General features: G+C 41.1%; 1 protein-coding gene across 1 annotated transcript in view; it reads right to left on the bottom strand.

Annotated features, from left to right (window-relative positions):
• Nucleotides 1–24,740, bottom strand: part of LOC117515551 (cyclin-dependent kinase 17-like) — a 104,508-nt gene extending 79,768 nt beyond the window's left edge. The window contains exon 1 of the mRNA XM_034176163.1: nucleotides 24,536–24,740. The gene's annotated coding sequence lies outside the window, so the exon portion shown is untranslated. The remainder of the gene's footprint in view (nucleotides 1–24,535) is intronic.
• Nucleotides 24,741–26,267: the final 1,527 nt, after the last annotated feature.

Genomic DNA, 26,267 nt, shown 5'->3' with positions numbered 1-26,267 from the left:
GGGTCTGAGCATGTCGAACGGCGCTGGGAGTGCGCTGCGCTCTCAGCAGTTGTGGGCCGTCCTTAAATCGGCAGTAACACTCCTTAATCTGTATAATCCCCATAAAATCATCCCTGAAAGCCATATTAATTTTCCGAACGGTGTCCACCTGGAGGTCTCTCACAGTTTCTGGAAAAAACTGATGCAGCAAAGCTCCAAATTGTTCAGACATTTATTCGCAATAAAAATCCGACGAGAGGGGTGGACCACTGCTCACAGGATAATGACCCAACTGACAGGCGTGAAAAAAACTCATGCATGCACACGAAGGTTCAAGCTTGTCTGATGCAATCACACGTGATTCAAATCCATATGGTTTTTGAAAAAAATAAGAAGGTCCGATACTTTTCTAACAGACCTCATATTTTCTGAAGTACGTGGTCTGTCCATAAATTAACGGTCCTTTTTATTTTTTTTTTTTTAAACTATATGGATTTCATTCATATGTTTTTACGTCAGACATGCTTGAACCCTCGTGCGCATGCGTGAGTTTTTCCACGCCTGTCGGTGACGTCATTCGCCTGCGAGCACGCCTTGTGGAAGGAGTGGTCCCACCCCCTCGTCGGATTTTCATTGTCTGGAAATGGCGGAATGAAAAGGACTTTTTTTCCATCAGAATTTTTTCAGAAGCTGTTAGAGACTGGCACCTAGAAACCATTCGAAAAATTTATCTGGCTTTCAGTGAAAATTTTACGGGCTTCACAGAGAATAAGGACTTTAACTACAGCTTTAAGGACCCCTTTAAGGACGGTCGGTGCGCCGCGCTGCGAGCTGCGACGATGCGGCACAAACCACTGGATCATTTCTAAGCTGATGGCTCTGTTGATACGAGACCGTCGTGTGCTCTTTCTCTGGTTATCACAAGACCTGGACATCAGCCATTTTCCGGCAGATTTCACTTTTAACAAGAGATTTTGTCATGGAAAGCCGCGCGGAGGCTTCGCACGTCACGACCGATTCGCTGATGAAGCGAGACAAAGGAACACCTCTGTTTCGGAGTGTTAAAGGACAAGTTGGGACATGTCCAGCTCTCCACAAGTTCTTTTATACTCACTCGACTGGTAAGCACTGAAAGCCGAGATAGACCATCGCTAAACTTATGAAACTTATGTGTTAGGCATGGTCACCCCAAGGTCACAATCACTGAACTGTATTTTGAAAAAGCCTTCTTCAGAAACGTGTCACTTGTTAAAAGGTCAGCTCATCCATGTTTGCCCAGCGTGCGCTGATGCACACTGTGCATTTGTTTTCCCAATGAAAAAGAAAAAAAAAAGTCTAGGGGAAAACACTGCCAATTAAGCCTGTTTTAATTAACTGCATCACAATATCCAACTGTATGATTTTGTAATTTTCAAAAGGGTGCGATTAATAAATAAAATAAATCATGACAGGCTGCAAAGAGCGCACTACTGTGGTCTCTGTGACGAGTGTGCAGACCATTTTCCCCACCCACTCCTCCATCGGATGTTGTAGACTTTTATACAGGTTTAGCAAAGAATAATAAAATGTACCACTGCAGAGTATACTGCCTTAAAACATAAATTCATAAAACACACCAAAGATGAATGAGGAAGGATCACAGGACCGGCTTTATGTTTTTTTCTGTTCTCCTGCTCACGTGCATCAAAGACCTGTTTATCAACTTTTCTCAAAGAGACATTGTTAAAGACATTTTCATTTGGAAACTAGAGTTAAATGATCAAGTCAAATCTGGGAGCATTCACTGATGCCATGCTTCAGTGCATCCACATCATCACGGAACTGCCTTAGGTTCTGGATGGCAACCACCCTGGCAGACAACCGGTTCATCCAAGAGTGAAGTGTGACTGAAATGAAGTCTAAAATGTCATTCCATTTGAACCACAGAGTTTTGGCACTGACACAAGGAACTGCTCAAAAGAAGCTCGCCAACTCCTTAATGATCATTAAACACAATCATGTATGTTAAAAGATGTAAACTGTATGAGTTATCGATGCACTTTTCCCCATTGTACCTTACAGTGAGCAGATTTGAAAATTAAAATAGTCCAGATTTACAGTTGTGTTCAAAATGTGTTAAAAAAAAAAAATCGGTCAAGCTCAAAATCAGCTTTTATTTCCATACATATAAATGCATTGGGAACACTGCACATTCTATTCCAAATCAAAACATTAAGAAAAACGTATTACTTAGAAAGTGAAGAAAAGGAATATTAGGCTGTTCAAAAAAATACTGTCTGCATTTTCCTTTACAAAATACAGTAAAACCCACCTAAACCATCATCGTATAAACTGAAACTCACACTCACTGGACAAAAGTGGAAGTCTCAATGCTTCTGTAGAGTTTTCCTTGTAATAAACACTGTATATACTGGATTTGGTATATACAGATTTTTGTTCACATCGGACAAAATGTCCCGCCCCATCGCAATGCATTCCCATTAAGTTCCCCTTGCATGTACCAGACAGAGCAGGCTGGACGTGCCCAGTCACCACAAAGGCACGAAATGAAGTTCAGCACAGACACTAGCAGATTTGAGGAAAGCGGGAACCGTATTTTCTTGATTCAGAACCCGGGTGTTTTTCTTTTTCCTAAACCGTGCTCAGACGTGGCACTGAAACAAGGCAGGCTGTAATTCAAGGCACATATCCCTGGGTGTGATGAACCAAACTACTTTAGATCAGAGCCCTCTACGTGGCTGCAAGGCCTCTCCGGAGCCTGATGTGCACCTCCTAAATGACGGAGACCGCAAGGGCTGTGATTTGTCACTTTTACGTTTTCACTCCTTCCTCTCACGTTGTATTTTAATAGTTTTAACAGTGTGCCCGTTGATCATATTTCGATCATGAATCAAATACGTTTGGCAGAAAAGTCCGCAAATATGACCAACTTTACAACAAAGACTCGAAAAAAGACGCTCAAATGAGCCATAATTCATGGAGGAAATTGTACGTATCATAGTTTTGGAGGTTGATAATTATATAAAGTGGAGTTCGTTGAGGGACAAATTAATCCAGAAAAAGCCACTGTTCCTGCGGTAAACTCAGTGGTGGGCACAGCTAACTAAAAAGTTAGCTTCGATAATAGATAATCAGCTAACTGAAAAGTTATCTTTTATAAAGCTGAACCAATAAACCACCCAAAAATTTATCGGAAGCTACAGAAAAGCGATAACCGGTAACTTCCAGTATCATCTTCGGCAGACTTCCAACTACTAAAACTGATTTTGAGTTTTAACAGCACGATCGCTTCTGGAAGCATGAAAAGCAACCAGAGACCCAAACAATGTGTCAGCAATTCTGTCTGAGCGCCCTGCCCCCTGCTGGAAGCTCCTGTTTATTACATAGCTTCCAGCAGTGAAGCAGTTGAGAGGAGCAGAGAAGCTAAACTCTCTACTCAAAAAAAGCATCACCATGAGGCGGAGGTCATGGAAAATAAAGCAGTGCTGACTTATGGTTCGGTTTATAAATAAAATTACTACCATTAGAATAACTCCATTAATGTCAATTCTGTCATTTGTACAAAGTTAAAATATATATTTTAATGTTAAATAATGCACTAATTCTGAAGTTTCGTAACAAAAACAGACACCAAAGGGATTATGGGTAAGATATGCGTCCGCTAACACTGATTGGTTGACTCATTCATTCTATGTAAAAACCAACACGTTAATGTGAGGTGTGTGTGTGTGTTACATATAAATGTGCCATTTTTTTATTTGGAAAAAAACAAAGGCATTTTCAAAAAGAAAAAAAAAAAAAAAAAAAAAAGCCAAGTTATAATTAGATAACTGTCTGATATAACCAGTGTCAAAATAAATAGAACACTGCCAACTACTGGTGCCCAGACGCTCAGTACTTAAACTGGGCTTACAATGTGCGAGTTTTGGCCTTTTTTCAGCCAATTTTTCAATCGTGCGAGAATTTTTTGGATTGCGACGAGTTTCAGCTTAATCGCGCGTCCTGCATCGTGTAGTACACATGGAGTAACGAGCTGTGATTAACCTCTCACGACCACCTCCTGATCGGCAATCATATCGTCGGATAAAAATCAAAACTGTTTGATATTCTGGTCGGCCATCGTGAGGGTATCCCGCTGCTGAAGCTCTACAAGCATCCAACCTCTCGCACTGTGCATGTGCAAACACCGGAGAGAGCATAAACAGTGATCATCTCTTTGGGAGAGCAGCTTCTGCTCCCCCCCCCCCCCAACTCATGTTAAGTCTCATATTATTTATTTATTTATTTTTTTTTTACTTTAATGTCTCCCATCGAGAGTTTTTGTAAAAATAAGAAATGAAAAAAGTTTGAAAAAAAAAAAAAAGCTTCTGTTTACATTTTGCTTCTGGAAACGAGTCTGACGTGGTTTTTGATCATACAATGTGAGTAGTCAGATTGCATCGTTCGCTCTGAACGTTTACAATATGCAGTTTTGTCATACAGTTTGAGCTGGAACCGACTGAAACTATTGTACAGTATCTGCCCAGCATCAGGGCGAATACTGCCATGAACACTACTGGCCAGTAGATGGCAGCAGAGACCGTGAAAACTTGCCAAAACAAAATTCCAGATAATCCGTGTCTGCTACGTTTAAACTGCGTGGAATTTAATAAACGCAAACTGAATTTCAGACATCTTGTATATATTACTCTGGAACAAAGACGACAGACAGTGTCTGGCATAAGCAGGACTCTAAATAGCAAGCAGGAATCGACGGCAATGATTCCAATTGAAAATAATTGAGAAGCAGCCTGAGCTTCTTCTGGCATTTTTACATAAAACAAACACGTCTATAAACCCAGATAATATATTCACGAGAGTTTTAGTCACAATATACAAAGAGTTTAATGCTATTGTCCATGTGGAGCCTGATCAGAGCATCTCAAATGCATCTCTTCTGTAGTGAATGTACTAACTTTTAAAATAAGTTAACTGTCTTGTGGCACAAAGTGCCGGCTTTCTCTGGTTCACGCTGAGAGACAAAACACAGAGGGACTTCTTTTAAAATGCTACGTTTCTTCAGCCATGACAAGGAACTAGAGTATTTTCAGATGTCATTTTCCAAAATCAGGATGCTTTATGTGGATAGGTTTTCATCAGGCTGTGATGATGAATCAGACTGAAACAAACAGGTACGATTTAATTTATATTTCAAACAGTCTAAACTGTTTGCATGACTGCAGCTTTCAGTTATGAGCCAATCAATGGACAGCATCAATGGACGTATTTTGACTTCCAAGTAACGTGTGCCAACAATCGCATAACTTATCTACAACTTATGGTCCACATATGCGGGACATAACCATACGCTGGCATACATCGAAAATATTGTGCATGCCCAAAATTGTTTGTTATATAAAAGTTGCCCATAACTTATTAGACATGTACCAGCGCATGCCAGCATTTTAATACGGCCGGCATACGCTGGCTAAATTGTCAAGGTGTGAAGGAGTGTTAGGATTTTAAGGTACCACTATACAGCAGACTTAGAAAAAAAAAAAGAGTGACAACCAAATGTAATCTTTTTAATGCACATAATGCTCTGAGCTTATTTAAGGCAGGTGTTTATTTTTTTCAGACAAAGATTTGGACCCAGCCATTAAATGAGGCAGGCCCATATTCAAGGTCAGGATTTTAAGGAAATATGTCACCCTTGTTGATGCTGGGGATTCCCCACAGATAGTTCGGTGGCTCCTGACTGTAGCTAATCCATTACACACATTAACGGATTTTGTCCATTTTATACATATAGTTAATTTTGATAAGGGACTCAATTCGCTGGTTGACCTGAATCCATTAAATGCGAGTTTTACTGTGAACTAAAAAATGCTTGAAGATTTAGCTTTCCTGTGAATCCCTGAACTAATATTTAGTTGTATAACCGCTGTTTCTAATAACTGCTTCACATCTTTGTAGCATAGAGTCGGCCAACTTCTGCCACCTGTGAACAGGTATTCCAGCCCAGGACGATCAGGCTACATTCTACAATTCCTCTGCATTTTGGTTTCACCTCAGAAAGGAACATTTTTGATGTCACCCCACAAATTTTCTATCGGATTAAAGTCCCAGGATTGGGCTGGCCACTCCATAACATTTATCTTGTTGGTCTGGAACTAGGGATGTACATTGAAAACTGGTTCCTGTTAAGAATCAATAAGAAATTATTCAATCCACCGACATAAATAGCCTTTTTGCTTAACGATGCCCTTATCGGTTCTTCAGTTCACATTATGTCAGCGCGGCTGTTGTTTTTGAGGGTGTGTATCGGGAAAATGATCATTTCTTTGTGTTGACTGAAGCAGTGGGTTGCAGCGCTGCTTTGCTGCATGAAGCTTCAAGCAGCGACCCAATGCTTCGCTGTTTTTCAGAAGCAGAAGGTCCATAATTTATTCATTAACTAACACCCCCACCCCCAAAAGCCATTTTAAGATGTCAATCGTGATCCACCTTTGTGCTGATTAAAGTCACTAACTGGGACTCTTGTCTTGTTGCAGGCAAGAAACGAGAATTGTCCTCCATTCCTTCCACACCGTAGTTTTTATTTGTTCCTCATTAACTTTTTGTGGGGCAGTGCACTGAAGTTACTCTCCCTCAGGTAAATAATAACAATTATAATATCTTTTGTGGGACTAACTGCGCGGCTCCAAACACTGGAAAGATTGATTCCGGTCGGAATTAACAACTTCAAAGTGTATAACTGTTTTAAATCAAATGACACCTCTTTCTAAAAGTTCAGTACAGACAACAAACTACAACAGACCAAAACAGTTTTTCCCCCAAAATGAGACGTCCTCCATTCTTTATGAGTTACATTGATCTTGACATGCAGCGCAGCCGGCTGCAAGACTGCAGCTCAGAGACTATGGAGTTACATTTGTCTCATTAATACCTGAAAGGAAATGCTTTTGACAAAAACTACAGATTTTGTTTATTTTTATTTATATCCAGCGATCAAGGATCCGGTGACCAATTTCATATTATTTACTTTAAGACTCAATAAAACTTGTAAACCCTACTTTTAGTACACAGAAAATTCATAGGAGATATTGATAAGGGAATCGATAAAGAACTGGATCTATAAGCAGAATCAATAGATAAAATATTATCAATACCCATCCCTATCTGGAACCAAGGTGCCGCTCACTTGCTGGTGTGTTTTGGGGCATTGTCTTGTTGAAACAAGGGGTGGTGGCCAAGTGGTTAATGCGCTTGTTTTCAGTTCAGATGGTTCCGGGTTCAAATCCCACCCCTGCCACATTTCTCCATGTAATGTGGAGTTGCGTCAGGAAGGGCATCCGGCGTAAAACTTGTGCCAATTCAACATGCAGATCTACCTTGGATTGCTGTAGCAACCCCGAGTGCAAAACAAGGGAGCAGCCGAAGGGGCTTACATGTCTTGTTGAAACAATCATTTCAAGGGCATTTCCTTTTGGCATAAAAGCAACAAGGACAAGCAACTCTTCAAGTATTCTGACTTATTCAAACTGATCCATGGTCTCTGGTATGCGATAAATAGGCCCGACACCATAGTATGAGAAACATTCCCATATCATGATGGTTGCTCCACCAGGCTTCAATGTCCTCATTGTGTACTGTGGCTTGAATTCAGTTTTTAGGGTTATCTGACAATCTGTATTTGGCCCTTAGACCCAAAAAGAACAATCTTGCTTTCATTAGTCCACAAAATGTTGCACCATTTCTCTTTTGGCCAATGTGTTGTCTGGCAAATTGTAACTTCTTCAGGACCTGTCATTTTTCCACAAAAAAGGAACTTTGTGGGGTCTTCTGGTCCATACCTTGGCTTCACATAGGTGAAACTATTTTGGGGGATCATCCAAGTATATCCTTAAGCTAAATATGAAAAATGACTGTAATACCAAAATGATTGATGTGTGGGGGAGGTTAGTTGTTCTTAAAGCTCTTGAATTACAACTAAATATGTTGCAAAAGTAGTGGAAATTAACAGCATTAATTTCACTGAAGGCTTTTAATATATAGAGACCTATTTGAGACCAACCTCACAAAATGCACTTGTTTTTCATATGCTTTGTAATTTTAATCTTTTAATTGTCTTTTCTTTGTGCCTGTGTAATTGTGTAACTGTGCTTGTGTATTTGCTGCTGCCTATCTTGGCCAGGTCTCCCTTAAAAAAAAAAAAAAGAGGTTCTTAATCTCAGTGGGATTTTCCTAGTTAAATAAAGATTAAGGCTGAATCTCAATTCTAACCCTTGGCCCTTCCCCTTTCCGGCACGAGAGACAGAGGGGTGTCTCAATTCTCTTTTGGAGTGAGGCGGAGGGGTAGGCGGAGGGCTTCAAACCCCTCTAACAGAGTGAATCTGGATGCACACTCCGTTTGGGAGGGGAAGGAGGAGCTTACTGCTGTCTCTGAAAAAACAAACATGGCGCCGAAAGAGCTGCACAAATGAAGCGGCTTTCATTACAAATTACGCTGTTTAGAAAGTTATAACTTGCCAGAAAAAACTTTACAGGCAGTTGCCTATGACAGCAACGTGTATGCTGCTGGATGCATGTTGTGTACATTGTCGTTCTGAAGAATATCGTAACTGCGCTCGTGCACTGAGGCGTTATAATGCACATACACACGAACGCTACGATAAGACACTTTTATATCTCACAATGGAGAAAATCATGATAAAGTGTAAGCACGTTAATTTGTATGTTCATAAATCTTTGGATAATATCAATCCTTGCTGTTGTATTTCAAGGTCTGTAACGTGTGTGTATTTTGTAAACAAACGGAGCCCTGAGCGCACTTGTCTCCTAAAGAGCTTTCAGGCAGAAAAGGAGGAGAGATTTCACCAATGGGAATAAGTTGGAAAATATATACACACACATGTATATGTGTAACACATAACCTGACGTCCTAACAGACTGCTATTATTTGTCAAGGAAATAGGGCTGGATGCAAAAAATGGGAGAATTTGAAAAAGAAATATAAGGTTAACAGAACTAGATGCAGCCCCTAACATACATATAGGAGGTGCTGGTCATATAATTAGAATATCATTAAAAAGTGAATTTATTTCAGTAATTCCATTCAAAAAGTGAAACTTGTATAATGTATACATTCATTGCACACAGACTGATATATTTCATGTTTATTTATTTTAAATAAACAGTTTTCCTGTTTTATTAGTATTTTATATGATTGTGTCTTTTTTATTCTTTTATTATTTTACTTCTTTTACTTATTTATGTTTTAAATTTTTTATTGAGTTTTAATCTTATTTCATTTTATTCTGCTTTTAAATGTTTGTGAAGCGCCTTGAGGCGATTAGTCGTGATTTAGCGCTATATAAATTAATAAATTATTATTAAAAACTATTTTAATTACAAACAATATGAATTATTACTATTATTGATTAATTCCAATATCACTCTGACACTTGTCACATTCAGAAGTACTCAGACGACACAGCCATTGTGGCTTGTGTTAAAAACAACCAGGAGGGTGAGTACAGAGACCTAATCACTGCTTTTCGTGACTGGAGTGACAAAAATTCACTCATTCTGAACACAAAAAAGACCAAAGAAATGATTATCAACTTTGGCAAGAAAAAGACTTATGCAGCCAATAAACATCCATGGACAGGACATTGAGTGTGTGCACACATACAAATACCTTGGTGTCCATCTGGACAATAATCTGGATTGGAACTTTAACACTGACAGCCTCTATAAAAAGGGTCTCACCAGGCTCTTTTTTCTGTGGAGGCTTGTCATTTGATGTGTGTAACCAGTTGTTTATGTTCTATCACTCTGTTGTTGGCGGCTGTCCTTTTCTTTGCTGTGGGGTGTTGGGGCGATAGTATCTCTGCCAGAAACTGCAAGAAGCTGGATAAGCTGGTTAAGAGGGCCCAGTCAGTGATCGGGGGATCACTGGACACTGTGGGGGCAGCTGCAGAGAGGTGTATGAGGCGGAAGGTGCAGGCAATCCTCAATAACAACAGACACCCTCTGCATGAGACTCTGTCCGTCCAGAGGAGTAATAGATCTGAGCGCTTCCTGTCCGTTCGGTGTAGGACAGAGCGCTTCAGGAGATCCTTCATTCCTGCTGCTATTCAAGCCACAATGACTATCGCTGATTTAGCTGTGTGTGTGGGGGGGTTATGTTTTTTTTTTTTTTTTAAACTAACTTTACATAATTGTCTTTTTGTCTTTTAAAACCGGATTTGCTACTGTACGACAACTGAATTTCTCCATGAGGGGATTAATAAAGTATCTATCTAATTATTAGTAGTATTATTAACATGAATTACTAATTAATTCATTAATTATTTATACTATTAATTATTATTATAAATTACAAATTATTTAAATTAATTAACATGACATGATTGCTATGCATCAAAGAAATCTGCGACTTCTTCTGTTTCTTTGCATTTACGCAGAAAGCCGAGAAAATAAAAAGAGCAAACAGGCTACTGCAACAGTTCATTTCGGTTGCCATGTTAACAAACAGTGAAGATGGCAGTTTGACACGGGCAGTTTTTTTTTTTCCTCCTAAGGTGGAGGGGTGTCTCAATTCATAGGGCTAGAGGCATACCCTTCACCTTACCCCTTGTTTTAAAAGGGGTAGGCATAGGGTAGGGTAGGGCCAAGGGGAAGGGGTACAAAGAGAATTGAGACTGGGGGGTAAATAAATAAACAAAAGTCTACACTACAGTACAAGTACATTTTAACTCAATTGTTGTGGCATACAAGGCCAGAATTACAAACATTGTGTTATGGCTCATAGACTTATAGATGTGGCTGCATCATTAAAAAGACCATACTTTTACTATATCACAATATTTCTCACAATAATTCTCACAATAATTGCAATATGAGATTTTCTTCAAATTGTGCAGCACTACTGCCACTGTTTGATAAAATATACCAGACATCCTTATGATTCCGACTCATCCTGAGCCGTCCCTTTCCTGTGAATGGAGGCAGTAGCAATCACGACGACCTCCTCTAAATGAGAAGGTCACCTGTTTAAGAACCTCGCTCTGTCTCTCTGTATTTGCTGAAAGGACAAGGGTGCAGTTCTGTTCATATCTTAAAGTAGACCTGCATTGAAATAAATGCAGTCAGATCTTTGGACCAAAAAATGACATATTTACACATAAGATCCGTCTGAATGTAGTAAAGTAAATCTGCAAGCCCAGGTCTGTCGTTCAATGGAGAAATCTTCATTTGAAAATGACAAATTTACAGCTAACATTTAGCCCTCCGCAAACTGTCCCTCTCATCATGGACGTTGCCGAGACGTCACGGACAAGACCCTCTCCCAGCATGCACTGCGCGCACCAACTGTAATTTGTGGATTTAGTCAGTTTGCATCTGCACCTTTTCTTGACTTATACGGAAGGATCTACTTTTAAAACTTCATATTGTCTTGCGGTACGCTTGGTGAGTACACATTTCTTTTATTTGTGCTTGAAAATTGTTTTTGTGGACTTTTTCATACGCCCGTTTGATTGAGTGGTGTCGCATTGAAATCTACTGTCTTTCACCTCCGGTGTACCGTCGCGGGGTATGGAGGCGAGAACCCGCAAAGAATTCAGTCATTAAAATATATAAACCTCTCTCAGCAGCCACGGAGCTCTGCGGCTCCGATTACCGAGACGTGCGGCGCTGCGGATTTTGCAGCAAGAAGTCTGTCCTTGCGAGCAACAGGTGTCACCGCGCGCACCGCATTAAAACGGCGAGTGTAGTCCTCTGGACTTGTGCCAAGTTGGCTGCAAGTCCATTCAGTAGACAGAGAGGTGGTGCTGGCTACACAGCAGACACGGGGGTGTGAGTACCGCGGCGGCATTTAATGAGCGCAAGCACTCGGTAAGCGTATCGGGGGCAGTGAGAGCGAGGCGTCAGGGAATAATGTCGCCGCTGATCTGATCCCCGATCTGAGCAAGCAGAGCTGTATCTCACATTCATTGCAGCTTACTTTTGGATGTTGAAACCAGGATGTGTATAACAGTAACATTACTAAGAGATAAAATCAATTTCAATGCGGGATCGGACTGAAGGCGGGAACGCGTCGTCTTGTCACCGACATCATGGAAATGATCCGGATGTACAAACTGTTTTCACTAGAGGGGCTAATGTTAGCTGCAAATTTGTCATTTTTAAAACAAATATGTATCCGCTGAATTACAAATTTGGGCTTACAGATTTACTTTACTGCATTCACAAGGGTCTATAAATACATATCAGCTATTCTTTCTGAATCTGACCACATTTATTTCAATGTAGGTCTCCTTTAACTAAGAATAAGATCAACTTTATTCATCATGATGGAAATTATTTTCCAGAGTACTGAAGAGTGACAATAAACAATCTATTTTTTAAGACATTCACACAAGGTGTTCACAATATTGCACATTCTCTGAGTAACTGATAACTCTGTTTCATTATGTATTCATCCTGCAGAGGGGGGAGGAATTAGACAGTCTGATTGCCACAGGTAGGACAGACCTCCTGTGGCGTTTTGTGGTGGCACGTCGGTGGTCTCAGTCTGTGGCTGAAGGTTCTCTGTCAGGACATCAGTGTGGCATGCAGGGGAGGGAGGTAATCTGTCATCTTCAGAGTGACAACTGAACTTTTGGTGGGGGGGAATCAAGTGCTCTTCACGGTGGCACTCTGTGTGTGTGTGTGTGTGTGTGCGCTGACTGACACCGAGCAGTCCAAGAACTCTCATGAACCTCGGACTTTAACACAGCTTAGTCTCATCTGTTTAACGTTATTCTTATCATTAGTTGATAGTCGAGTGATGCAAAATGAGTCCAATAACAAGAGACGTCCAACAACAATCACTCAAGCTCGACAATCAAATCATGTATGCTGCAGAAGCTGGGGAAAAGAGAATATAGCATGTGCTTTGTCCATTAGGCCAACTAGGGAGAGCGAGCAAAGAGCTCAGGCACTGACATGGACATGATCACATGACATCAGAAACTGATCCATAATGTGTGAACAGACAGCTACAAAAACTTACTTAAAAATTCAAGTGTGAATGGCAAACCTCTGCCACTGTCAACAGGGGTTGACATTAACCTTTTTTATTCACTGGCCAATAGGGCCAGTAACTTTTCAAAATTACTGGCCCTGTTGGCCAGTTAGTATTAAAAAAAAAAAAAAAAAAAAGTAACGTCAACAACCCCTGCTGACAGTCCACAAAAAGATTTTTTCAGCAAGTCAGCTTCAGAAATATGACAGGTTTTAGGTTGTTCATTTATTGTTTGTTTTTAGCAAATTTCAATAGTATCCATCCATTTACTATACCCACTTACTCCAATTAAGGGTCACGGGGGCTGGAGCCTATCCCAGCAGTCATAGGGCGTGAGGCAGGGTACACCCTGGACAGGACGCCAGTCTGTCGCAGGGACACATATAGACAGACAAATGTAGCAACTCCACTCACACAGGCTATTAAAAAATCTTAACAATTAAGATAACCCTCCCCCCCAAAAAACAACAAAATCTTGATTAAACATGAGAGCAAGTGTCCATTATCTTTTCCATGTGAAGACTTGAGCACAGCTGACCAGGGTCCTCCTGGGCCCCGCCTCCTCCACGTGAGCACAGGAGGAGGAGTCCAGCCATAAAACTCCCAGCTGATCAGGCCCGCTGCCCTCAACAAACTCTCATCAGTGGGGAGGATGAATGGATTCATCAAGAAAGTGATGTAAAATTAAATTATTCTCTTTAAATTCTCAGACAGTGTGAACAGCCTCATCTCTTGTTTTGTTTTTTTGTTTTTTTTTTTTAAGTTAGTTATAAACTTAAATTAGGTTTGCTCCTTTCTATTGTACTTCTTGTGGTTTGACAAATGCTATTTTTTATTCACTGATACTCTTCATGTTGCATTTTATCCAACAATTGGGTATTTTAAAATATTCTGTACAACAATGGACACCTTGTTCTCATTCAGGACCACAGATAAAAGTTCTTTATGCTCATGACTAATAAAGTTATTGTTAATGAGCATCTTCAATATTGGTACAATATCTGAGAAAAACTAACTTATGCTGGTTTATTTCATATCCTGTAATTATAAGATGGATGTCAGCTTTGTGACTTTATTTCTCTGTTCCAATACTCAACATTACGGGAGAAACATGACTTGCTATAATCCTTCTAATTGCTATGTCAAGTTTTGTATAATAATTTCTCAAACTCTGCTTTTATTAGTGCAACTGAATACTAAAGAACCTTAAATACTTTACCAAAAGCTTGTATGTTATCCCAACCTTTGACAACCTCATATATCATGAAATATAAAAAGGGCCAGTGAATTGCGGGGTAAATGGCCCACTGAAATCACAAAAGGCCCATCATGCTCAGCACCGAGGGGGACACATGTTTTAACCAGTTGAATCAGTTTCCTTATTTCTTAATTTAATTATTTCAGGATCATGCAATTTGTTGCGAAACTTATGACAACCTCACCTTGGCATGGCGTGCTTTTAGTACCTGCCTGCACCTAGGTTGCCTTAACCTTACCCTATGTAGTATTGTTTGTATATTTTCTGTCTGTCTGTAATGTGGTAATTGTCAATGCAATTTAGTTTCAATCATCCTCGGCCCAGAGAAGGCGGCGTCGTTTCTGGATGTTGTTAATGTATGGCTTTTGCTTTGCATGGCAGAGTTTTAACTTGCACTTGTAGATGTAGCGATGAATTGTGTTAACTGACAATGGTTTTCCAAAGTGTTCCTGAGCCCGGGCGGTAAGATCCTTTACACAATGGTGTCGGTTTTTAATGCAGTGCCGCTTGAGGGATTGAAGGTCACAGGCATTCAATATTGGTTTTCGGCCTTGCCGCTTACATGTAGAAAGTTCTCCAGATTCTCTGAATCTACTGATTATACAAGGTCTGTTAGAAAAGTATCCAACCTTTATATTTTTTTCAAAAACCTGATGGATTTGAATCACGTGTGCTTGCATGAGCCAACCTTGAACCTTCATGCGCATGCGTGAATTTTTTCACGCCTGTCGACTGCGTCATTTGCTGGTAAGCAGCCTTTGTGTGAGGATGGGTGGAGTCTCTCATCGTTTTTTTCTTTGCAAGGAAATGGCGGAACGACTGGAGCAGCGCGACTGCATCGAATTTTGCCAGAAACTGGGCGCCAGCCAAGGGGAAACCATTCGGATTATTCAGACGGCTTTCGGTGACGATCCTCTGGGCATCACACAGATTAAGGAGCGGTACAACCGGTTTAAAGATGTCTGCACAATGGTGGAGAGCGAGCCACGCTCCAGTCGGCCATCAACATGTTGCAATGACCAGATCATTTCCAAAGTGAACGCTGTGGTGATGCGGGACCGTCGTGTGACTATCCAAGAAATTGTGGAAGAGGTGGACATCAGCACTTTTTCAGCACATTCCATGTAATTCATAAAGAATGCAGGACGTCTCATTTTGGGAGAGAAAAATGTTTTGGTCGACTGTAGTTTATTGGCTAGATTATAATGTTTGAAAAGAGGTGTCATTTGGATTTAATGACCCGGTCACATGGCATATGACGATTCCTGAACGAAGGGAAAAAACTAAAAAAGTCACAAACTGTCGTGAAAATGTGGACAAATGAGCTTCTGACTTTTCCCCATCATTAAATAGCCTGTGAATCAAGAGTGCAAAAGGAATGAAAGAACAACAAAATGAAACCGAAGCTAACATTGATCTCCATGCTTTAAACAAAACGCGCCTGGAGCCACTGCTGGAGCACTGTGTGTCTGCATCCTGCTCTGCATTCCAGGACTTGGCACTGGGAAGGAGCTCTGTAGCATCCGAGTCCTGGAGAAGCTGCAAACAGAAGCACGCAATCCGACCCACTGTGGAGATCTGTGCACACACCGGTAAGTCCACCTGCTCTGGTTGCTCCTCCAGAACAAAAGAGAGATCGTCTCCATCATGAGAATACTCATTGTTTGGCTCAGACTAATGACACGCTGTGCACTCCATCTTGCTCCAATTCAAAAAAAAAAAAAAAAGCTGGTGTGCTGTGGTGCTGCTGTATCACTGTATTATGTTACTAAGCCATTGATTTATAACAGAAAAATGTCAAAAGGGGGAATAAATATAAGTGTAAAAATGACTGAATATATAATCAGAGCAGTAAATTGTTCAGTGTATGTGAACGCAGCACAGACTCCCCATGTGCGGTTATTTCACTAGCTGCAGCTGATCCATAATGTGAATTCTGCCTTCCAGAACAGCTCTTTATATAATCATCTGAATCATCTGTTGCCACATGTACAGAAGGGCTGGATTGTCATTCCTACACTCATATTGTTATATTTAATAAAAAAAATGACAAGCACACGCAGGAGGCGATCGCTGCTGCTGGCGCTGCGTTCAAGTACCGTGAGAAATTATATAACCTTTTGTTGTTTCAAATTCAGCAGGTGCTTGTGGCAGGAGCGTGGTTTTCATTTTATTTTTGGTAAAAACAATTAATTGTATCCACACAAAAGAATAATTCTGACCTATATAAGATGCCTGAGCCCAGTAAAGCTGAACCCCCCCCAGATAAAAAAAAGTCCAAGCAAACAGGCTGAGTCTGCCCTGTAATTTCAGACGGTACATGAACACAGCAGTAGTAGCAGGACTCATAAAGGCTTCTGCACTGTATGAAAACATTCAGCTGGTCAAATCAAGTCGAACTAATGGCAGCAAAATGAAATACGGACAAATTGAGGTTTTCGGCAGCATTCGTTCAAATTTTTTCGACAGTTTAAAAATCCTGATGAAGCGCCAGCTGCAGGAACAAAGCTGCACAACGGTTAAATGATGCCAACGAAAGTCCAGATTTCCTGTTTCGTTTGGGCTTTGGTGCCCTTCGTTCTGCGCCGTGTGACCAAGCCTTAAAACGGCAATTTGCTTTGAAGTTATAAATTCCGGCCAGACTCCAACTTGACTCAGCAGAGACTGGCACAGTGCAGGCATTGACATTAAGCTTTTTAGTGTACTTGCCCATAGGACAAGTAACCCTGGCAGTTTACTTGTCCTACAGGAAAAGCTGGTTGTCTGGACAAGCGAGCGCCGCAGGCGCGAGCTACGTGAAGCAGCCAATGGCGCGTGTCACCTAGGGGTGTCTGGGGGCATACTACTGTGGAAGTATTGAAATTACACTTTTTCATAAATTGCTTCTCTCCTGTGTGGGTGATAAAATTCAATTTCAATGGTTTTAGATGCACTGAAAGCAAGAATAATAGCCAAAAAAAATTACACTTATGTTGTAATATCAAAGTTTTTTTTTGTATTTTTCTGTCTGTTATGTTAAGAAAATAAATAACATTGAAAAGTTTAAAAACGCATTAATAATTGATGGACATAGCATTTGCTCTCTCCTTTAAAAATGACACACTGTATCTTTAGTCCAGTTTAGCTTTTTTTTCAACATCTTTGGAAACATGAAGGCTTTCAACTGTAAAATAAAGCCTCTAAATGAATTTCTGGAGCTATGCAAGCAGAAGGAACTCTTTTTATCTGAAGACTTTGAGTTTTTTCCCACTGTGCTCTCTGAGCTGCAGCCTGCCGGCGGAGGAGGGGAGAGCGGGCAGTTCAGCACAAACAGCCTGGCTGGATTTTAGAAAACTACCTGAAAGCAGGGCAACGTGTGACACTATGATGGCGGCGCCGTTGTTCCGTTGTCTGGAGAGAACCCTGTGATATCATGTTTTTCAATTGTCCACTGTGTGGAGAGTGGCGGGAAAAACCAAAGACGCTTTCTCGCGAGGTGCGAGACAAGACGTGATGTAAATAAGAAAACAAAAAGGTGAGGTATTTTGGTTCTGAGCGATGAAAATAAAGAATTTGAACGTTTTAAACCAAAAAAAAAAAAAAAAAAATGCCACTTGTCTGGTCAGACAACGATTTAGAGCATATTGCTTGTCCGACCACATTTTACACTTGTCCCAGACAATCGGACAATGGTAGCAGTGTTTGGAGCTTGCCCGCAACAAGACAAGGGTCCCAGTTAGTGACTTTAATCTGCACAAAAGTGTCTCACGACTGACATCTTTAAATGGCTTTGAGAGGGGTTAAGAAGTGGACTTGCCACTTCTGAAAAGCAGCGAAGTAGAAAACCAACGAAGCAGTGGATTGGAGCACTGCTTTGTTGGTTCAAGCTTCAAGCAGACTGACGCTGCAGAAGCAGTTGATTACAGACCCGCTGAAGGGTCTGCAATCAATGTAAATAAATAATCATTTTCCTTATAAAACACCCTCAAAAACAACAGTCGCTCTGAAGGACACAAGGGAATCATTAAGGAAAAAGGCTACTGCTGTCGGTGGATCGAATCATTTCTTAATGATTCTCAAGAAGAACCGGTTCTTGAGACCCATCCCTAATTGTTATTGTACAATGCAATCAAATGTGCTCAGCTGGCTGACTCAATGGTTTGGGGGCAGAGCATCTGTAAAAGTAAACATTACACTGTGGTGATCAATTGTGAGCTACAAAGGGCAGAGTGGGTGCAGTATTTCCTTGCAACCAATGTCTTCAACAGATGATTTCATTGACTTAAATACTGCACCCACATGGCCCTTCATGCTACACAGTAACCCACCCCTGCACTAGACAGAGAAATGAGGTCAAGGAGTGGAAGCAGCAGCATTTGTCTTCAAGGACAACTGTATGTGAGCAGCCCAAACTGCAAACCAGTGCCAGAATTGTTGGGTTAAAGCGGCAGAGAAAGAGGAAGAGATGGTGTTCAAGACTATCTATAGACAGGAACAGTCCCTGTGAAACAGCAGCTGCTCCCCAGAGAGCAACGGCACATTAACCTTCAGGCAGCTGCCTTGGCCTGCCACTTCAATGTGATATCACGCAATCTGTGTTTAAGATTTAAAAACACACACATCACAGTTGATTCATTATCTGTACGGACCCCCCCCCCCCCCCCAGGTTCAGAATGCACCCAGACCGTGGATTAATTGTTTACATAAATGTACTTTGTCACAGTGACAATAAACCATCATACTGAGTGGAGAGCATGCAGCTTCACGAGCATGTGGTGTATGCTTCGTAATCTCCTTCAGTGACGTGAGGAAATCAGTGCAGCTTTTCTGCACTGATTTCCTCAAAAGCCACACTGATAAATTCGCTGTGTACTGTGTTGATAAATAGCCTGATAAAGGCATTTTCTGATTACCCATTTAAACTTGATTCACTAACAAAGTGCACATCCTCTCGCTTCATCTGCATGATGGAGCAGCCAGTGTTTGCTGCTGCTGATCAAGACAGAGCTCTGCATTAAAAAAAACAAAACAAAAAAAAAAAACAACGTTTTGTTTAGATCATCAACAGTACACATTTGTCTTGCGGTTTGATAGCGCAGAGCCGATAATGATTAAAAACAACCAGCAAACATGCTTTCTCTTCTTGTTACCTGGGCGGAGGTTATGTTTTCACCCGTTTGTTTAACTGTTTATGAACAGCCTGTAACCCACAACTTTACATATATCGTTATGACATTTTTACAGAGGATCAGATCCAGATAGGCAAGAAGTGATTAAATTTTCATAAGTCAAAGTCAGGAAAAAAAGCCCCATTGTGGCCATTTAAATTCAACATTCATCACAGCGTTTAATTATTCAGGTCTGCGATGACCTGATCAGCAATCAACAGCACTTTAAATGTTTAAAGAGTCACAGCACTCCATTCATTCACAGCAGCATTTACTACAGCCAGTCCACTCATCAGCATTGTGTACACAATGAAAATGGTCCACCAAGATAAAAAATGAAAATAAAATAATAAAATAATGTTAAATTTAGGGGTGAAACAAATAATTTGAGTCTAGTAATTCAAATAATTCAATTAGAAAAAATGTTCGAGGCAAATTCTATGCCTCGCTGCTTTGTTTAACATTGTAGTACATATGCAAGGCCTGTGTGTGGCGCTGTAAAATCCCCAGAAAAACAAACAGAAGAAGACTAGAGCATGCATGAGCCGCATAAGTGCTAATCAAATTAGCACAATAGCTACATCTTTCCAACGGGACACACAGAGTGAAATAGGAGAAAAACGGTTCCATGCTCATTCATCTTCTTCTACCGCTTAGATCTGAAATAGCTTACTGCGCATGTAAAGCAAAGCAGTGTGTTTGTCTTTATAAAAATAAAATAAAAAAAAACGCTGTTTCGTCCGCTGCCTACTCTCCACTCTACTTGGAGAGTGGCTATTCGTGCGGCGGCTGGTGGCTGCCTCTCTCTGCCCGGTGTGAGTGGCTCATCACTGGCTTCACACATCTCCGTCCCCGGCCACACTGACAAACAGTCACTGGAAGAAGTCCAATCTTCCCTCTGTGTTTTGCTCAGACAAACTGAGTGTTTTCTTTTTAATTTTTAGTTTTTTGGGCAACACACAACGCTTCACAAACACGGTAACTCAAATAAAATAATAATAATAAAAAAAAAAAACTGACTGCGAGGCTTGCGTGTTCAACCTCCAGCTGAAATGCATTAGCTGAATCACAGAGAAAGAAGGATAAAAAACAAAAATCACGCAGGGGCCCAGTCCGGCAACCTAAAAAAAAAAAAAAGTTGAAATTTTACAAGTTGGGGAAAACAAAAAACAGAAAGCCACATCCCATCGCCATTTCAGCAAAATGTCAAGACTATGGCTGAGCTCCTGACACCAGGAAAGATCCAAAATTTACTCTATTTCTGACCGCACCACACCGTGCAGTAGCAACCTGAACCACTTGGTGGAATGGGGCTGTCAGCATACGCTGGTTAATCATCAAGGTGTGACAGCTGCATTAATTTATTAGACGTACGACAGCGTGTGTCAGCATTTTTAATATGGGCGGCATACGCAAGCTAAATCATCAAGGTGTGACAGGGCCTTTAATCAAACATGCCCAAATCACACTCACATTTGAGGTGTAGACTGGCACTCAGTATCATCTGACAAAGTTTATGCAACAATAATAATAATACATATCTTACCACTTTGAAAAACAATCTTGTTTAACATAAAAACGTACTATTTATAATACAGAATAAAGTAATGCAGTTCAAAACATGATAACTTTGAAATCAAAACTGGTTTTTGGGCTGCAGCAATCAATTATTTTAGTAATCGAGTATTCTATCGATTATTCTGGCATTCAAGTAATTGGATAAAAAGTACTTTTGCATTTTTAAACATCAGTCGTCCAGGGGTTTCCTTAAGCAATGGCACAATGTTGCTGCATTATCATGCAGATTGTCAAATTTAGTGTATCCCTTCTCTTTCCCTGGTAATTATTTATTTTTTACATCTTTACAAGTTTTGGATCTTTCCCGGTGTCAGGAAGCGCAGCACTCCCCTGACACCGGACAGTAACTGCAGGCGGTTGGTGTAATCCTCAGTCAGTCAGGCTGCACGTGGACGTGAGCACAGCGGTGCGACAATTTACTCAAACTGACCCATACTGACTCCAACAATTTACCCAAACTGACTCCACATGACTAAATGAAGTACTTTTATTTCTTTTCGGAAAAGCATTCCATTTTCAAAACAGTACATGAAGCGCTCTCTCTCCCTCCCTCTGTCTCTTTAGAATGCTGAAACAACAAACGAGAGGTTTAAGTAAGTTTGTGAGTACTGGCAACTTTTTTGGGAGGGGGGGGGCATACAACGGACTCTGACTTTAAGATCTGATGTTACGAGCCCTTACAAGGCAGCAGTGCGTCCCACTGTATGTCTGCAAAGGCGAGTGCTGTTTGCTTTTCATGTACTGTTTTCAGTACGGAGCGCATTTCCAAAAATAAATAAATGGACTTCATTTAGTCATATTTGGAGTCTGCTCTGCAACCTGTCGATGAAAACTTGACTTAAAGTGCATACAGAACGGAGCGCAGCCAGTGGACCAAAACATGTTTTTTAAAAAATAGCCAAACACACTGCTTAACGGGAAGCACAATCAGTCTATTTCAGATGATCAGCGTGGACCCCCCCCCCCCCCTTTTTTAAGGCTTTATTTTACTCTGTCTGTCGCGTTGGAAAGCTGTAGCTTTTGGTGCTACATTGATTATCTCTTACATGGCTTATGCACATGCTCTAGTCTTCTTCTGTTTTTTTCTGGGGACAATACACTGCCACACAGAGGCCTGGCATATGTACTACAACGTTAAACAAGGTTCAAGGCAAAGAATTTACCTCAAACATTTTTTTTTTTTATAATCGACTAATCGTTTCAGCCCTAACTGGTTTTAACTGATTTGGTTTTAGCCCACACAATCGAGCATGCACTGCCGAGCTGGCTAAGATTACAGCTCTTGCCAGAAGACTTAATGCAATCACATATTCTCATGGTAATAAATAACTTGTGAATCAGTATCTGCATTTTTAGATGATTTCCATCTTGCTGGCAGTCTAGACTCCATGTATGCAAAAAAAAACCATGCCAAAATAAGGCCCCAGATCCTGCCAACTTTCAGGATTTCACATTTACATATCTGAAATGGAAACCAAAGGTTTTTGTTTTTTGTTTGTTTTTTGTTTTGTTTTGGTTTTTTTGCTGATCTGAAAAATGATCTGATCCATGGCTCAAATCCATACCCAGTCCCGAAACACCCCTAATACACACAAAAATTATCTACTTTGGTTTGAAGCAGCTGGACATTCAAAAAGAGAACGTGACCTTCACAGACAGAACCACATGCATGTACACCTATGACACACACAGAAATGCGCATACTGGACCATCATCTGATCTGTACTGGGACTCTGGGGATCAGTGCTGCGTTGCTACAGCTGTTTCACAGAAGGTCGGTTACAATGTCACCACCATCTCCAAGGCCTTCACCAAGGAACGACCCCACGTCAAACCAACACACACGCTGGCACAGTGTCCCACACACAACCAGACCCCCCTGCCCACCTACCCAGTCTAATCATCCACAATAAATACAGTGCCTCCAGCTAAGAGAAGACACAGTACTTGCAGGCTTGTAGCCGTTACACTGAAACCATGCTCACAGGCAGTGAGAGGAAAGGTTTTGAGACAGCTCAGCCTCTGAGGAGTCAACAAAAAACTGTAAACAGTGACAATTTCCATCTCAAGTCCTGTCAAAAGATGCAATTAAAAAAATCCAACATATACCATAAAGTGCCAAAATTTAAAAAACAAAATAATCCTGACTTATTTGGTAATCCCGTTTTATGGAACAGACCACTGGACTGGGACTAACAAAGTCATTCAAGTCTATTATATAAACTGATCCTCTTCTGTATTTGTTTTGACAAATATATAAATGTAACAGGCAAAAGGAACAGCACGGAAAACAGATTTATGGTGACACGTTTCTTGAAAACATTGATCATACCCATGAAATTCTATTATACCTGGTTGTTAGACACTAAGCAAGATGACAACACTCTGGCAACAGCCAGCGAATGACCGTATTGCCCTGGTCCTCCTTCTAGTGAGGAAATAGAAATCAATGGTTAAAATTGCCTTTTTAAAAAACACCAAATGGACCCAAAACCAACCCAAAGCTATTTTTGGCCCCCAACTAAAATTGAAACTGCCCAATCTGGCAACACTGTAAATAAAATTAAACGACCCATCAGGAAACAACATAGTCCCTCAGTCCCCACAAATCAGTCATACAAGTGTCAGGGATCACTCAAGTACACCCTTATGCTAAGTACGAATGAAAGTGGTCAACTGGTTCTTGAGATATTGCGCTAACAAGTGAAAATGGATGGAAGGTCCACATCTTGATGCTTCTTTTCTTAGTATACTGTTGTGAGACTTTCACTCTAAATCAGTAGTGTCCAAAGACATTCCAGAAAGGGTCAAGAGGGTTCACATTTTCTTTACAGCCACTGAGTCCAGGAGGTGATTTCACTGACAAACTCACCCCATCTGGTCAAAGTGATATTAATCACCCAGATGAGACATGGCATTGTCAGTTATGATATTCTGGCCATGTGGTGCACTTCTCTGAACATGACCTATCTTGCAAGGTGTCTCAGCACTGAACCACAGCAACTGGAAAAGTAAGTCCAAGGGAAGTGCCGGGGTTCCACCTAGCTGTAGCAGATAGACGGCTACTTTGAGGAGGTGGGGAATGAATGGGTTATCTAGCTGGGTAGTTGACAAACCCAGACCCAGGGTGGTGGATGCGGCGACATGTGGCATGGGTGGATGCTGCCTGACCTGACCCTGAACCACCCTGTTCAATAAAGTCTGGATCCGCCCCTGTAATGGTTGCAGTGTGATGATAAGTCGCGCAACTGTTTCACTGTGAAGTCAAGAAGGTAAAAATAACCATTTAACCACAGTTAATCTCCCGGGTTATGCTTTATTCTGTGTTTAAGCCGTAAGGTCATAGCTGAAACAGTCCACCGGTGAAATAAATACGAAGTGAATGCGTCCGGAAAACCCTCCGTCAGGTAAACACACTGTTAAACTGCTCAGCGTGTTTCCCGTCCCGGCGTGGACGCCACTGTTCACCATGATAAATTCACAGAAACTACACCGACATGTTCCGAGTTGTAATCTCACCAGAAACGATGAGCGTTGCTCGACCGGAGTCCCCGACCGCGGAGCTTCTTCTGAGGCCGGATTCCGTCTTTTCGTCCCGCTGGCTGCCTGCTTTCTGCTCGCTTATATCCACGGAGCTGAGCGGCCCAACATGGCTCTATCAGGCGTTAAAGTTTCACTGCCAGTAGCATTTTCGACTGGACACCATGGCAGTGTGAGACACGATAGTGATTCATTAATGCCTGTTCACAACGTGTGTTCTCTTCTGGCAGCGTCAGCGAGGAAACATCGCCTCCTACCGGCGAAAGTGCTGCGGAACCACAACAAAATAGTTCTTGCGGCTCCACAGCGACCTTGCTGGAGGAAATGTTGCAGCTCCCCCACAGGTACTTCTTTCTCAGCATGGCATGTGCACGTTTTTGATTGGAGGAAGCGGGTTTGGAAAATGAATAAATGAATGAGTGCGCATACTTCCGCCAGGGATATAATACCTCTGAGATCCGACAGAGAGCAATCAAGATTCGGATTTTCCCCACCAGACATTTGTGATATCAGAAGATTAGAATGATTTAAAAAAAAAAAAGATTAAAATACATTTTAAAACAAGAGCAATCAGAGATTTCTGACGTCCGCAAGTCCAGATCCGGATCACCTCTAAAATTTAATGGACTCTTCCATGCCTTGATATCTACAGTTGTATGCCAAAGTTTGGGCACCCCTGATGATGTCCATGATTTTATAAATCATTGGTTGTCTGGATCACAAAATTCAGTTAAATATACTCATACAGCAGACGAAACACACTGATATTTGAGAAGTTTGTAGGATTTACAGAAAGTGTGAAATAATTATTTAAACAAAATTGGGCAGGTGCATTTGGGCACCCTTGTCATTTATTGATTTGAATACATTTAGCACTAATTATTGGAACACAAAATTGGTTTGGTAAAGCTCAGTGACCCTTGACCCTCCTTATACAGGTGAATCCAGTCATGAAAAAGGGTATTTAAGGTGGCCATTTGCAAATGTTTCCCCTCTTTGCATCTCTTCCAATGAGTAGCAACATGGGACCCTCTAAACCAACTGTCAAATGACCTGAAAACAAAGATTCAACATCATGGTTTAGGGGAAAGGATACAAAAAGCTATCTCAGAGATTTCAGCTGTCAGTTTCCACTGTGAGAACATAGTGAGGAAATGGAAGAACCGCAGGCACAGTACTAGTTAAGGCCTGAAGTGGCAGGCCAAGAAAAATCTCAGATAAGCTGAAGCGAAGGATGGTGAGAACAGTCATAGTCAACCCACAGACCTGCTCCAAAGACCTACAACATGATCTTGCTGCACATAGTGTCTCTGTGCATCCTTCAACTATACAGTGCACTTTGCACAAGGAAATGCTGGATGAGAGAAGTAATGCAGAGGAAGCCTTTTCTGCATACATGCCACAAACAGAGTCACTTCAGGTATGCTAAAGCACACTTGGATAAGCCAGCTTCATTTTGGAATAAGGTGCTGTGGACTGATGAAACTAAAATTGAGTTATTTGGACATAACAAGGGGCAGTATGCATGGCTGAAAAATAAAACAGCATTTCAAGAAAAACACTTGCTACTTACAGTAAAATTTGGAGGTGGTTCCATCATGCTGTGTGGCTGTGTGGCCAGTGCAGGTACTGGGAATGTTGTAAAAGTTGAGGGTCAGCATGGATTTCAGTCAGTATCAGCAGATTCTTAAGAAACAATGTTCAAGAATCA

Source organism: Thalassophryne amazonica, chromosome 8 (assembly GCF_902500255.1).
Source record: "Thalassophryne amazonica chromosome 8, fThaAma1.1, whole genome shotgun sequence".
Taxonomy (NCBI): domain Eukaryota; kingdom Metazoa; phylum Chordata; class Actinopteri; order Batrachoidiformes; family Batrachoididae; genus Thalassophryne; species Thalassophryne amazonica.
Note: the sequence above shows the minus strand (reverse complement) of the source record. Positions and strands in the feature narration are given on the sequence as shown.